This window comes from Acomys russatus, chromosome 31 (genome assembly GCF_903995435.1).
Source record: "Acomys russatus chromosome 31, mAcoRus1.1, whole genome shotgun sequence".
Taxonomy (NCBI): Eukaryota; Metazoa; Chordata; class Mammalia; order Rodentia; family Muridae; genus Acomys; species Acomys russatus.
This window is the reverse complement of record NC_067167.1, coordinates 43,487,341-43,500,006: the sequence shown is the minus strand read 5'-3', so window position 1 is coordinate 43,500,006 and position 12,666 is coordinate 43,487,341. Positions and strand designations below refer to the sequence as shown.

At 42.9% G+C, this 12,666-nt stretch overlaps 1 pseudogene; it reads left to right on the top strand.

The window, feature by feature from the left end:
• The first annotated feature begins 10,907 nt into the window (after positions 1-10,907).
• On the top strand, positions 10,908-11,235 carry LOC127183644 (tumor suppressor candidate 2-like; annotated as a pseudogene).
• The last annotated feature ends 1,431 nt before the right edge of the window (positions 11,236-12,666 follow it).

Genomic DNA, 12,666 nt, shown 5'->3' with positions numbered 1-12,666 from the left:
CTTTTGCCATCTTCAACCAAATTAAACCTGTACAGCTTGCCTAAGACATTCATTTATCACAGCAAAAGAAAATGTAATTAAACACAGCCATAAAGTTTCATACCTATCATTGAAGAGAATTGTGAAATCTAAAAGGGATACCTAACTATCTGAATTCATATCTTTGGGAAGACTTTGCAAGTCAAAATAAAGAGGGACATCATAATGTTTGAATAGATTCTGACACTTGTCACGTTTCTCCTCAATGAACACTCTTGTGTAACTGAATGCGTGTTGGCTAAGGATTTTACCAAATCCTGTACTGCCCTAGCTTCCCTCGTGTATGAGTTCTTTCGGGTCCTCAAAGACTACTGTGACATGCAGGGGCTTTCACTGGTTGATTACACACTAAAGGTTTTTACTCTTCTGTAAGAAAACAGAAAGTGGGAAACTTTACCACCCTGACTACAGTTAGGGGTCTCTCTGAAGTATGATTTTTTTTTTTTCCTCACGATGACTAAAACTGCTGCCACATACAAAGTCTTTACCGCACTGCATACGTTTTCTCTGCAGAATGTGTTCTTTTATGTATTTGCAGGTAACTGTGCTGTGAAAAGGGTTTGTGACACGGGTTACATTTTAAGGGTTTTCTTCGATGTGTTCTGTTACACATTTCAGTACGTGTACGACTGGTTTCGTATATAGTTTCATTATTGGTATGAAACTAAAATGATTGGCAGTTCTACCGCCTAGCTCAGGGGCTAAGAGCAGCGACTGCTCTTCCAGAGGACCCCGGTTCAATTCCCAGCACCCACATGGCACCTCACAACTGACTGTAACTCCAAGATCCGACACCCTCACACAGACATATATGCAGGCAAAACAGCAACGCACATTGAAATAAAAATAAATAAATCAGTAAAAAGATTACTTTTTAAGATAATTGATCCTTTCTTTGTAATCACAAATTGCAGTCTGTCAGTGAAAAGCAGCAACTGGCTAAAAAATTATCTTGCTTGCTTTCACTTTGTTGATCTATAACACGCTGCTTAGTTGTGAATAGATGTAGGTTCTTGGGAATAATTGGTTTTCTTCACCTGCAATGTGAAAAAGGTTGGGGTACATACTGTTTTTACATGGCCATTCACTAAAAGAAAAATAGAATGTAGTCACTTTATAATGCTTGGAAGTTGTTTGTTGGGATATGTAAGCTATAAGAAAAAATAAAGTTGTTGGAACGTGCCTTGCTTCATCTACCAAGTGTGTGTGTGTGTGCGTGTGTGCGTGTATGCGTGTGTGTGTGTGTGTGTGTGTGTGTGTGTGTGTGTCTGTGTGTGAATATTCCCTCCTTTTTTATTTTTCTTCTTTGCTAGGGACAAGCAATACTGGCCCCCAGCTGCTGGCCAAAGGGAGAACTGGCTCCAGTAAATCAAGCCAGATTCCCTCAGAGAAAAGTCTGGTGAGTGATCAGTCACCAAATCTATGTCCTGCCTCAATTTACCCTGTAGTGTTCAAGCTGGCCTTCAGCAGAAATGGACAGAGGCTTCACCTTATTAAATACACTCACAGGCTTTCTCTCCAGGATGAACTTTTTCATGCCCTCGAAGATGACTGGGACATGGGAAGGCTTTACTATACTTAATCATTAAATGCATAGGGTTTCTCCCCAGTATGTGTTCTTTTATGATATTGGAAACTACTGTGATGTGCAAAGGTTTCACCATATTAATTACCTTTAGAATATCTCTCCACAGTGAACTATTTCGTACCTTTGAGGATGGCTCTGATGTGCGAAGACTTTACCACATTGAGAATATTCATTGAGAGAGTGTTTCTCTCCCGTGTGACTTATTTCATGCCTGCAAAGATAGTGAGGGCATGTGAAAGCTTTCCCACATTCATTGCACTGAATTAATTTTCCTCTGTGAATTAATTTTACACTTGGGTATAACTGGAAAGAGGAACCAGATCTAAAGGCTTTATCACTTTGCTGACGTTCATGGTGTTCTCCTCTCTTCATGTGTTGAGTCTGTGAAGAGACCTATGGTAGTGAGAGCATTTATTACATGCCTCACATTTACAGCATCGCCTTTCTATATGATGTTTTTCACATATTTGAAGAGAACTGGAAGAACTCAGAGCTTTACCACACTGGTGGCGTTCACAAATTTTTCTGTACTGTAAGTCATACCACCTTTGAAAAGTGAACCAGGACAAACAGATTTTTCACATTCTTGGTACTCAGAGATTGTCTGCAGTGTGAGTTTGTGGAGGTTCACAATGATGGTGAAAAACCAATTAATTGTAAACGTGTATCACATTCATAAAGTCTAGTCAAAGCGGGAACTCCTACATATCTTCTCGTGGTTCTAGAGAGAGGAATGCTGCTTCTTTCAATATCCCTATGCTCACATGGCTAGTATCCATTGTGACCTAGGATACAGCCACTAAGAATAAACAATGACAGGTTTCCACATTGTATTCAGTTTGATTCTTGTTCCTCACAGACATGGTATGAGAGTAGGGGTTCTCCACAACAACATTCATGATTACCATAAACTGCCCTCTCACTGATCTTAGCAACAGGACTACAAGTCTATGTCTAACACTAGCAACGCTAGGGCCCTTTTTGCTTATAGAAGGTTTTGCACACATACTGATCACATATTCAAGGTGTATTCCTTTTGCAATACCCTAGTACGAAACTAAACCGACTGGCAGTTTTACAGCACAGCTCTAATCGGGCTACGACTGAAATAGTGACATCGGTTAAGTCACCGTTTCCCTTGTTTCTGTTCTTAGACGAATGTCTTAAGAACGTAAATCAGGGCTGGAGAGATGGCTCAGAGGTTAAGAGCACTGACTGCTCTTCCAGAGGTCCTGAGTTCAATTCCCAGCAAACACAGGGTGGCTCCCAGCCACCTATAGTGAGATCTGGCGCCCTCTGCTGGCGAGTAGGTGTACATGCAGATCCACACACCATGTCCAGATTTACTCTGTGCTTCCTATGCTGCAGGCTGAGAATGTGAGCTGAGCTTCCTGCTGTGGCTGCCAAGTGTGACACTTGCTGCATTGCCACTCTCATAGTGATCCCTTTTGCCATCTTCAACCAAATTAAACCTGTACAGCTTGCCTAAGACATTCATTTATCACAGCAAAAGAAAATGTAATTAAACACAGCCATAAAGTTTCATACCTATCATTGAAGAGAATTGTGAAATCTAAAAGGGATACCTAACTATCTGAATTCATATCTTTGGGAAGACTTTGCAAGTCAAAATAAAGAGGGACATCATAATGTTTGAATAGATTCTGACACTTGTCACGTTTCTCCTCAATGAACACTCTTGTGTAACTGAATGCGTGTTGGCTAAGGATTTTACCAAATCCTTTACTGCCCTAGCTTCCCTCGTGTATGAGTTCTTTCGGGTCCTCAAAGACTACTGTGACATGCAGGGGCTTTCACTGGTTGATTACACACTAAAGGTTTTCACTCTTCTGTAAGAAAACAGAAAGTGGGAAACTTTACCACCCTGACTACAGTTAGGGGTCTCTCTGAAGTATGATTTTTTTTTTTTCCTCATGATGACTAAAACTGCTGCCACATACAAAGTCTTTACCGCATTGCATACGTTTTCTCTGCAGAATGTGTTCTTTTATGTATTTGCAGGTAACTGTGCTGTGAAAAGGGTTTGTGACATGGGTTACATTTTAAGGGTTTTCTTCGATGTGTTCTGTTACACATTTCAGTACGTGTATGACTGGTTTCGTATATAGTTTCATTATTGGTGTGAAACTAAAATGATTGGCAGTTCTACCGCATAGCTCAGGGGCTAAGAGCAGCGATTGCTCTTCCAGAGGACCCTGGTTCAATTCCCGGCACCCACATGGCACCTCACAACTGTCTGTAACTCCAAGATCCGACACCCTCACACAGACATGTATGCAGGCAAAACAGCAATGCACATTGAAATAAAAATAAATAAATTAGTAAAAAGATTACTTTTTAAGATAATTGATCCTTTCTTTGTAATCACAAATTGCAGTCTGTCAGTGAAAAGCAGCAACTGGCTAAAAATTTATCTTGCTTGCTTTCACTTTGTTGATCTATAACACGCTGCTTAGTTGTGAATAGATGTAGGTTCTTGGGAATAACTTGTTTTCTTCACCTGCAATGTGAAAAAGGTTGGGGTACATACTGTTTTTACATGGCCATTCACTAAAAGAAAAATAGAATGTAGTCACTTTATAATGCTTGGAAGTTGTTTGTTGGGATATGTAAGCTATAAGAAAAAATAAAGTTGTTGGAACGTGCCTTGCTTCATCTACCAAGTGTGTGTGTGTGCGTGTGTGTGTGTGCGTGCGTGCGTGCGTGCGTGCGTGCGTGTGTGTGTGTGTGTGTGTGTGAATATTCCCTCCTTTTTTTTATTTTTCTTCTTTGCTAGGGACAAGCAATAGTGGCCCCCAGCTGCCGGCCAAAGGGAGAACTGGCTCCAGTAAATCAAGCCAGATTCCCTCAGAGAAAAGTCTGGTGAGTGATCAGTCACCAAATCTATGTCCTGCCTCAATTTACCCTGTAGTGTTCAAGCTGGCCTTCAGCAGAAATGTACAGAGGCTTCACCTTATTAAATACACTCACAGGCTCTCTCTCCAGGATGAACTTTTTCATGCCTTCGAAGATGACTGGGACATAGGAAGGCTTTACTATACTTACTCATTAAATTCATAGGGTTTCTCCCCAGTATGTGTTCTTTTATGATATTGGAAACTACTGTGATGTGCAAAGGTTTCACCATATTAATTACCTTTAGAATATCTCTCCACAGTGAACTATTTCGTACCTTTGAGGATGGCTCTGATGTGCGAAGACTTTACCACACTGAGAATATTCAGAGTGTTTCTCTCCCGTGTGACTTATTTCATGCCTGCAAAGATAGTTAGGGCATGTGAAAGCTTTCCCACATTCATTACACTGAATTAAGTTTCCTCTGTGAATTAATTTTACACTTGGGTATAATTGGAAAGAGGAACCAGATCTTAAGGCTTTATCACTTTGCTTACGTTCATGGTGTTCTCCTCTCTTCATGTGTTGAGTCTGTGAAGAGACCCATGGTAGTGAGAGCATTTATTACATGCCTCACATTTACAGCATCGTCTTTCTATATGATGTTTTTCACATATTTGAGGAGAACTGGAAGAACTCAGAGCTTTACCACACTGGTGGCGTTCACCAATTTTTCTATACTGTAAGTCATACCACATTTGAAAAGTGAACCAGGACAAACAGATTTTTCACGTTCTTAGTACTCAGAGATTTTCTGCAGTGTGAGTTTGTGGAGGTTCACAATGATGGTGAAAAACCAGTTAATTGTAAACTTGTATCACATTCATAAAGTCTAATCAAAGCGGGAACTCCTACATATCTTCTCATGGTTCTAGAGAGAGGAATGCTGCTTCTTTCACTATCCCTATGCTCACATGGCTAGTATCCATTGTGACCTAGGATACAGCCACTAAGAATAAAAAATGACAGGTTTCCACATTGTATTCAGTTTGATTCTTGTTCCTCACAGACATGGTACGAGAGTAGGGGTTCTCCACAACAACATTCCTGATTACCATACACTGCCCTCTCACTGATCTTAGCAACAGGACTACAAGTCTATGTCTAACACTAGCAATGCTAGGGACTTTTTGCTTATAGAAGGTTTTGCACACATACTGATCACATATTCAAGGTGTATTCCTTTTGCAATATCCTAGTATGAAACTAAACCGACTGGCAGTTTTAGAGCACAGCTCTAATCGGGCTACGATTGAAATAGTGACATCTGTTAAGTCACTGTTTCCTTGTTTCTGTTCTTAGATGAATGTCTTAAGAACATAAATCAGGGTTGGAGAGATGGCTCAGAGGTTAAGAGCACTGACTGCTCTTCCGGAGGTCCTGAGTTCAATTCCCAGCAAACACATGGTGGCTCACAGCCACCTATAGTGAGATCTGGCGCCCTCTTCTGGCCTGCAGGTGTACATGCAGGCAGAACACATAAATCGAGGAGGGAAAAAAAAAAAAAAAAAAAAGAACACAAATCAGATTCCTGACATTGAGATACCTGGTTTGGTGAGAATGTAATAATCATCACTTAACTTAAAGCAGCGGGGTTTGGTGTTTTGTGTTTTTTTTTTTGTTGTTGTTTTTTTTTGGGGGGGTTGTTTGTTGTTTTTTTTTTTAGGTGTTTTTGTTCATTTGTGTTTTCTGTTGTTGTTGTTGTTGTTGTTGTTATGTTTGTCTGTCTGTTGTTTTGACGATTCTGAGTTTTATAGCAAACCATATTGTACAGACTTGGGGGTTTAGGGGTCCAGACCGGCTGGGTCCCTCACTTGCCTCTTGCTGCGGTGCTTTCTTCCCTCTCCCTTAAGCGCCACCTTAGTCAAGCCTTTCTCCAACCCCAGGCCCACCCCTCCCATCTGCCTTTGGTCTGCTCAGCCCCCACTCCCACCCCGCGCATCTTCCGGTAACCTGAGGTATGTGGATAGATTCCCCTTCCCTACACCAATGTGGTGCGATCCAGTTCCCCCTGGCCTAGATTGAGTGGGACCTGGACCCAACTCCTCCCTCAGGCTCTTGAAACTCTAACGCCAACACTGGAAGAAGGAAAGGCGTGGGGAGAGGGGAGGTGCCAAGAGTCTGTTAACTAAGTTCCCACAGCAACTGGGATACAAGTGTCCATGACAATGAGAGAATGGGATGAGACAAGCTGGAGGAGTCCCATCTTGCTCATCTTTAAGCTGACATCCCCCATCAGGTCAGAGTGGTGGAGCTGTTCAAGACAGTAATGCAAGAGAGCTGGGGGGTGGGACAGTCCAAACGGGGTGCCCACTAGCCCAGTTTAGGTCAAGCTGGTCCCCTCACATCACAGTCCCCCAGATCAGAGATTCCCCTGGTTCAGTACAGATGAATGTTCAAGTATCGTGTAGAGAGCCAGGCAGGGGTCTGGGCTACCCCTCACCACTCCCCTGGACCACGAGCTGAACAGCAAGTTGACCCGTGGCCCCAACTCCTTGTAATAGCTGCCATTTTCAGCGACGTTCAAGGAGTCAGGGTCAGGGAAAGAAATGAAATCTGGGCAGAATGAAGGGAGAGGGGTAACCACACAGAGAGGGAACGAGCCCCGCGTCTGCTCTTCTCCCAGCTCCCAGTCCTGGCATTTCCTGCTTTGTAGAGCCCCCTATCTGACTCCCGGATCCCCAACTGCTCCTCTGGTTTCCCCTTTTTCTTGTGTACATTTTATATATGGAACCCAGATAATGAGGCATAATTTTTGGTTTTGTTTTATCGAAAAATAGAAAAGGAAAAAGAAAAAAAGAAAAGAAACAAAAACAAAAACGGGCGGCGGTGGCGCACGCCTTTAATCCCAGCACTTGGGTGGCAAGGGCAGGCGGATCACTGTGAGTTCGAGGCCAGCCTGGTCTACAAAGTGAGTCTAGGCCAGCCAGGGCTACACAGAGAGACCCTGTCTCGAAAAACCAAACCAAACCAAAACAAAACAAAACAAAGCAAAAGAAAAAATAGATCAAAACAGAGACAGGGTTTCTGTGTCAAACAGCGCCGTCTGTCCTGGACTCACTTTGCAGCCAGGCTGGCCTGGATCTCACAGTGATCTGCCTCTGAGTGCTGGGATCAGCGGCGTGCGCCACCACACCTGGCTGATGCTGAGGCATCTAAAGGCTTAAAGAGTTTTTCTAGATCATGAAATGGTTCATGTAACAGAAAGAAAGCATGAGGGCTTGAAGCCAGAGAAACTCTGAATTGATAGCACCCTGAGCCTTTCCCATCTTCAGGCAGCCAGAGTGGATAATCTCATTGCAGACTGTACACTCCATGAGGCTCAAACCATACTTCTCTTCCTCTCCATCCACCTTCCTCCTTCCCCGCTTCCCCACACAGAAGGCACAGAGCTGTGTGTGGGAGCACGGGCGCAGTGCACTGCCGAAAGCAGGCAAGACTGCTTCATTCGCCCACCCTGCCGACGCCGCCAATTTCTTCATGTCTCCTCAAAAATAGCAGTCCCCCCAACTCAGTTCGCATACACATACAGCTGTGTGTGGGAGCACAGAGGCAGCGCACTGCCGAAGCAGGCATGACTGCTTCATGCACCTGCTCCGCCGACGCCCACAGCTTCCTCAAATCTCCTCAGAAATGGCAGTCCCTGTACTCAGATCACACACAGGCCTTGCAGCGGAGGCCGCAGGTTCCGCGTTGGTGCACTCCAGCCCCAGGGCCCTGGTCCAGTTCATTTCTCCTGGTGTTTCCTGGTCCTCTCTACAAGCACTGTCCTTTCCTTCCTGATCTTTCTCCTCCCCTCACTGGACCAGGGTGTCCCACCCTAGTCTCTCTTATTGCTCAGCACTGGCTAGTTGACTTTTATTGGAAATAAAGAGAACAAATGGTGACACAACTTGACACAAACTTGACACCAGAGATACATGAAATAAACATCACAATGCAAACTAGATAGTGGGGTAGAGAAATCAGCATGTGAATGAACAAGAGTAAACTGTACACAATACACCAACAGAATCTAGAAAGGCTCCTCCTACAAAAGCATCCATAAGCTCCCCAAAGAAAGCCACAAAGGCCAGACAAGTGTTGGAAGACAACCTCTAATGTACAAGTTTTTTGACTCAAACAACTGCATTCTCACCCTGGTCACTATAGGCTCATGGTCATCCTGTGACGCAAATGCATTTAGTCTAACTGTAATGATTCTAACAATCTGCAACAGCATGTTCACTGTCAAAATGCCCAAAGCAACAGCCTCTACACTGTAAAAATGCCCAAAGTCGCTTCTGCCGATTACAACAACCTCTTGATTTACACATCTTATAAAATCATTAAACAAGTTCTATCTTTACAACACAAATGGCACAGAATACTCCTTCTCATTCCAGTAAATAGGAATGTATACACAGTGAGGGAAGATTGGACAAAAGCAAGAAACATCTTCATGTCAAAGGACTTAGATGCTCTATTCCTGTACCTTTTCGTGCTTCCCTCAGTTTGGCTACTTCCACTCCCTATCTGCATCTCTCCATGCAGATTTCTCAATGGCTTGGGTGTCTCAACATCTTGTTTGTGGTCTCAAAATGCAACTCAGGCTTCATCCTCACAGCTTCAATGCAGTGAACTCTCTCAGTCTCCTCACTGGGACTATGAAGCTGCCAAACATAAATAGCGGGGACACTGCTGAGCTGAAACCACAGAGGACGAATCTTTGAATTTTGCATCTTTTTAAAAAAGGTTTAATTATTTATTACTATGTATACAGTACTCTGCCTGCATATATATTTGAAAGCCAGAGGAGGGTATCAGATCACATTATAGATGGTTGAAAGCCACCATGTGGTTGCTGGGAATTTAACTCAGGGCCTCTGGAAGAGCAGTCAGTACTCTTAACTGCTGAGCCATCTCTCCAGCCACTGAATTTTGCATCTTTCCTGTTTCCAGAGCCAGCACAATAAGGCGATCCTGTAAAGATTGGCTTCTAAGTTGGGATGGACCTTGCCACACTTGGACCACAGTAGCAGCAGGTTTTATATAAAATTTCTTCCTGGGACTAGGACTCACTTTGCATACTCTTTCCATTAATTTAAGGCTTAGCAGGAGGAAGTACTGCACTTAAGGCACCTTGTTAGGCTTCCAATCTAGATCAAGGGCCCTCTTTCTTTTCTCCTTGAAAAGTCCTGTCTCTGTTGCAGCATCTGACTGCCATCTGAAACTGCCTAGTGCTGTTTTTCTCTACAAACCGCAGACTTTGAGTTTAATTCTGGCCACGTTTTGCTTTTTTTTTTAATGTAGTTCTGAGTGAATCACAGGTATTAACCATTCAAAAGATTGAATATTCCATCTAAGAATCAGCCCACTGTTTTTTAATTCTGTCTCAGGGCATGAGCAGAATAAGAAACATTTTGGGAAATATCACACAAATGTCCTCTAGCTAAATTTTTCCTGGGGTCTATTTTCTGCTGAATCCTCATGACCCTAACTTCCTCTGTCTGCACTCCTCAAATCACTCTGACCTTCCAGGTCCTACAGGAACAGCCAATTAAGCTCAATTTCTGATATTTTCCACATTCCTCCTAAAGAGAACTTCCCAGGATGTGTCCAACAGCAAAATCACTTTTTGTGTACCATTTTTTGTTTTAACTTGCTCTATCCTCTAATCAAAAGCATCTCAGGTAGTAAATGGAAGTTTGGGATGGTTCTGTCAGATCACAGTCCATCATTTTGGGAGCTCAGGATAGAAACTCAAGCTAGAAAGTCAAAGCAAACACCATGGACAAACATTGTTTCCTGGCTTGCTCTATTGCAGGGTCACCATGTCATGTTTGGCTGGCCCAGGCCCATTTGCTTAGGGATATTGCCTCAGTGGATGAGCCTTCTGAAATCAATCATCAGTCACACAATCTCTCACAGACATAGCAACCAGACATTCTGATGAGAGCATGCCGTCAATTGAGGCTCCCTCACATGACTGTGGGGTCAGAAATGTTGAGAGCTGAAGCTAATTAGGACACAGAGACATTAATATATGAGAAAGTTTGAAAAACCCCAAATCAATGTGTTAACCATACCAATCATTTAAGTAACAAAAACCCAAACATTGATGATTATAACTGGAAAGCACAAACTTGCCAAGAAATAAGAGGCAAACCTTTAGGATCAAGAGACAACTAAAAATGTTCCTCCACAGAGAGTTCCCAAACTAACAAAAAGCTAAAGGAACTCATAACACTCAAAGTAAATAGATAACAAAGAGAAGGAAACAAAGAATCGGGCAGCAGTTGCGGCACCTGCGAGTCGAGGATAGGACAGGCATGGTCACACTGAGAGCCCAGAGGCCGCAGGGTCTGCGGCCCAAGGGGCCCACATGGGCGGCAGCAGCTCCGAAGCTCAGGGACTCTGGCCCTTTGCCTCTGTTACCCGGGCGGCGGCCCTAAGGCAGCCGGCACTGAGCGAGCAATCTTTGGTACAGAGCCAGAGCGGTGCCTCCCTTCATATTCACGCGTCTCGGCTCCATGTTCTATGGTAAAGATGGGGATCTGGCTCACGAGTTCTATGAGGAGACAATTGTCACCAATAACGGACAGAAGCAAGCCAAGCCGAGGCAGATATATAAGAATCTGATTCCTCAGGGCATCGTGCGGCTGGATACCCCGGCCCAAATCCACGTGGATTTCCCCCGTGTTGCCCTATGAAGTGGGAGCCTGTGGCATGGCAGACACAAGCACCCATTGCCCCAGCAAGAAACTCCCAGGATCAAGGTGTAGCTTCCGTTCAGGAATCCAGGCTAACGCCACAACCCTGAATAGACTAAACTCCATTGGACCAGAAAAAAATACAACAAAGCAAAACAAAACACCAACAACTAATAATCAATGAAACAGAGTGGATTCATAGCAAATAAAACAAAATAAACTAACCCTTATCCAAACTAACTAAAACACAGAATAATATGCAAAATGTAAAAATAGGAAACAAAAAGGACATACAACCAAACAATGAGGAAATCATAAGACTACTTAAGGACACACTTTAAAAACCTTTACTCCAACAAATTGGAAAATCTAAAAGAAATGGATAATTTAATTGATAGGCAACTCTTACCAAAGTTAAATCAAGATCAGGTAAACAACTAAAGTACACCTATAACCCCTAGTCAAACAGAAAAATTCATTACAGGACTCCCAACAAAAAAAATTCAGAGCTGGATGGTTTTAATGCAGAAATCAACGAGACTTTCAAAGAAGACTTAACACCAATACCGCTCAACCTATTCTGCAAAATAGAAACAGAAGGATTATTACCCAGTTCATTTTATGAAGCCACAGTTACCTTGATACCCAAAGCACATAATTACTCTACAAAGAAAGAGCACTGCTGACCAATTTCCATCATGGACATAGATCCAAATCACTCAATGAAATATTTACAAACTCAATCAAAGAACAGATCACAAAGATCGCACACGATGTTCAAGTTGGCTTCATCCGAGAGATGGTTCCACATACAAAAATCAGTAAATGTAACCCACCATATAATAAACTAACAGAAAAAAAGAAAAACACACAGGATCATCTCATTTGCTACCTACCAAGTCTTTGACAAAATCCAAAACCAATTCATGATAAAAGTCTTGGAGAGATTAGGGATACAAGGGACATACCTGTTGTGGTTAATTTATCAGTATTAGACCTATAATTATTATTACAGCATTATTTTCTACCCTGCTAGCAATCAGTCAAGACACAGACACCTGGTATATTTTAAAACAGCCTTAGTTAACCTTGAGCAGGGCAAATATCAAATCCATAAACTATTTCTCACACCATCTGCTTCTAATAATTTCTATCAAGCTACCTCCCACCCATAATCCCAAATACTTGCTTATTTTCAGCATCTGGACCAAATCTCCATCCACGCTGGCATATGCTTCTCCTTTACCCAACCCATGGCGCAGCCTTCATCCTCCTCTCCTCCCCAGGTCCCTTCTCGCAAGATTATCTCAGTCTCCCCAAAGCCAGGGAACCTTAGCCACACCCATCCCATTTGCCCTGCCCAGGGGTAATGGCCTTTTATTGGTCAAACAGGTTAGGCTCCTAGGCAAGATACAAGCTGGCAAGCAGTAA